The following is a 3,568-nucleotide window of genomic DNA, read 5'->3' as shown; positions in this document are numbered from 1 at the left end:
ACAGACTCTGAAACAGGCTCCAGGCTCTGAGCTGGCAGTCAGCACAGAGCCCGACGCGGAGCTCGAACCCACAAACTGCGAGATCATGACCCAAGCGAAAGTCGGACGCTTAACCGACTAAGCCACCCGGGCGCCCCTGTAATTTTAAAAATTTTTTGTTATTTAATTTTGAGAGAGAGAGAGAGACAGTATGAGCAGGGGAGGGTCAGAGAGGGAAGGAGACACAGAATCTGAAGCAGGCTCCAGGCTCTGAGCTGTCAGCACAGAGCCCATTGCGGGGCTCCAACCCACGAACCGTGAGATCATGACCTGAGCCAAAGTCAGATGCTTAACAGACTGAGCCACCCAGGCGCCCTGAGCATCTACCTTTTGATTTCAGTTCAGGTCATGATCCCAGGGTTGTGGGACTGAGCCTCAAGTTAAGTCTCAGCTCGGAGCCTGCCTAAGATTCTCTCTCTCTCTAAAAAAAAAAAAAAATTCTCTCTCTCCTCTGTCCCTCCCCGTGTGAGCACACACATGCTCTCTCTGTCTCAAATAAAATGAATTAAAAGTAAGATTTATTATTCCTTAAACTCAGTATATATAAAATAAGCTTGGAGTGCCTGGGTGGCTCAGTTAGTTAAACATCGTACTCTTGATTTTGGCTCAGGTCAGCATCTCACGGTTCATGTGATGGAGCTGAGTCAGACTCTGAGCCGGTAATGGAAGAGTGTGCTTCAGACTCTCTCTCTCTGCCCCTCCCCTGCATACACAGTTTCTCTCTCAAAATTAATGAACTTAAAAAAAAAAAAAGTATTCCCTTTAATACTCGGTACAACAATGCCCACAATTGCTTCTATTTCAGTCAGCTTGGAAGAGAAAGAAGAAGAAATTAGAGACACAAGAATTGAGGAGGAAGAAACAAAATCGTCTTTATACAGATGATATGATGTTGATAGAGCCTTCAAAAGAAGCCACCAGAAACTATTAGAAATGAATTTAACATGGTTGCTAGTTAAAAAACAACTCATGGAGGGGCGGCTGGGTGGCTCAGTCAGTGAAGCTCCAACTGTGGCTCAGGCCATGATCTCAGTTTAGGAGTTCGAGCACTGTGTCAGGCTCTGTGCTGACAGCTCAGAGCCTGGAGCCTGCTTTGGATTCTGTGTCTCCCTCTCTCTCTGGCCCTACCCTGCTTATGCATGCACACTCTCTCTCAAAAATAAATAAACATTTAAATAAGTAAATACATAAACCAATGTATGGAAATTGTGGGGTCTCCTGATCAGATGGGGCCATCATATGTGAGGCATCCCAACTTGGGGAGGCGGGGTGGTGGCAAAGGTAGTGAAAGAATTCACCCAAGGGGTCCCTGGGTGGCTCTGTAGGTTGAGGGTCTGACTGTTGACTTCAGCTCAGGTCATGATTTCACAGTCATGAGACGGAGCCTCAAGTCAGGCTCCATGCTCAGTGTGGAGCCAGTTTGAGATTCTCTCCCTCTGAACCTCACACATGCCCCTCCTATCTCTCAAAAAATAAAAAGTTCACCCAAAGCAGAACAAAAGAGATAGAAGTTTATTGAATTTATTGAATACACCACAAGGGAGCAACAGGTGGGACGGCAGAGGAGAGACTGTCCTCAAGGGAGGTGGTGGTGAAGGGCCACAGGCAGAGCGAGGGATTATGGGAATGTGTGGAATTCCCCTTTTTGGTAATCTTAGGAACTGTGCCTGCTTGTTATTGGTCAGCTAGGGCCTATGGCTATTTTGAGGTGGGCTGCATTATTAATAAGCCTGTTTGCAATCACCTTAGTGGTGGTCGCTGTGGGCCCTTTTACCTCGATCAGGTTTCCATTGCTCAAGCCTGCTGACTGAAAGCACCCTCTACAGAAATGTATACGCTATTTCCATGTGGCAGCTACAATGAAAAACGGTACTTTTTTAAAGACACCACTTTTTTTTTGTTAAGATTTCATTTTTAAGTAATCTCTACATCCAACATGAGGCTTGAAACCCAAAACCCTGACATCAGGAGTCGCATGCTCTACTTCCGCCTGAGTGAGCCAGGTGCCCCGAGACACACCATTTTCAGTCGCGCTGAGAGCCACAAATGCCTAGGAGTAAATCTAACAAAAGATTCAAAAGACTTGTATGCTGGAAATAAAATATCTTGGGCTTAAATCAGGTGGTTAGCCTGTGCCCTCACTTAAAAAGACAGTATCTGGGGGGCGCTCAGGGTGGCTCAGTCGGTTAAGCATTGACTTCGGCTCAGGTCATGATCTCCAAGTTCATGAATCTGAGTCCCACATCGGGCCCTCTGCAGTCAGTGTGGAGCCTGCTTTGGATCCTGTCCCATCTCTCTCTCAAAAATAAANTCTCTCTCCTAGAAATAAATAAAAAATATTAAAAAAATAAAAAAATTAAAAAAAAGATTTAAAAAAATCCCTATGTGGTCATTTTGTGAAACTTGGCCTGTTTGTAAAAAAGTTTACTCAAGAATAAATGGCTATGCTTGGGATTCTGTATCTCCCTCTCTCTCTGACCCTCCCCTGCTCACACCGTCTCTCTCTCTCTCTCTCTCAGAAAAAAAACCTTAAAAAAAAAGAATGAATGGCTAAAATTCATTAACGTAAGAAAAAGGTGGAGGTGTCTGTCCAATTAAATATCACGAATAGGACGTTGTAACAGAAACTGTGTAACTGAGATTCTTTCCACACGAAAATGGAGACAATGACAGAATAAAAGATCCCAGAAGGCAGCAACGGGGAGGTTCCCTCACGTTCTCAGCGCTCCTGTAAAAGCTCGGGTCTCCGGGACCCTTCACCCGCCCATCTGAGAACTGGATCTGCGACCATGTCTTCGCGCTCCGGAAGCGCAACTTCCCTCTTCTCCCCGAGAGCGCCAAGCGGTTAAGCCCTGGATTAGGTGGCGAAGCACCGGGAAAAAGGGTTCTCTTTCCACGTTGTTTACATGTCACGGAAGGAGAACCAGGAGCTGGACACAACTCTGGTCCTAAAAGTCGAGACGAGACAGCGGGGCTGTCTGGGCCCTGAACCACCTCATTTACACGGACTGCCGAGGGCTGGCGCGGGCAGGAGCCCCTTCCCGAGGGAGGAGGTAGTCAGCAGGAGAGCCCCGCCGCTCCGGAAGGCCGCCTGCCAGCACTGGGATGGCTCTCGTTAATAAAGACACTCACGCACATCCGGGTTTTTAAAAAAAGAGGGCCGGTGCCCTTGCACACTGCTGGGGGAAAGAGAGACTCAACTCCGCAAATGTCACTGGGACTCCGAGTTATCCACACGATGCAGAAAATGAAATTACCTCCTAGCATCACACTAAAACTATTCTAAATCGAATTTAAAACTTAAATGTTAAAACGGAAACTTTAAAACCGTCGGGAAAAATGCGGGAGACTTGGCCGGGGGTAGGGAAAGATTCCTCACACAAGGCACAAAGAGCACTAACCCTGAAAGACTGATACATTTTTCTACCTTAAAATAGAAGCCTGTGCACTTCAAAGGCCGCATACACGCCCAGACGCCAACCGCGACAGTCACCACGCGCACCGACGGCAGGGGCAGGCGCTTCAGGGA

This window comes from Crocuta crocuta, unplaced genomic scaffold (genome assembly GCF_008692635.1).
Source record: "Crocuta crocuta isolate KB4526 unplaced genomic scaffold, BGI_CrCroc_1.0 scaffold234, whole genome shotgun sequence".
Lineage (NCBI taxonomy): Eukaryota > Metazoa > Chordata > Mammalia > Carnivora > Hyaenidae > Crocuta > Crocuta crocuta.
The sequence above is the reverse complement of the archived record's forward strand: the minus strand, read 5'-3'. Positions refer to the sequence as shown.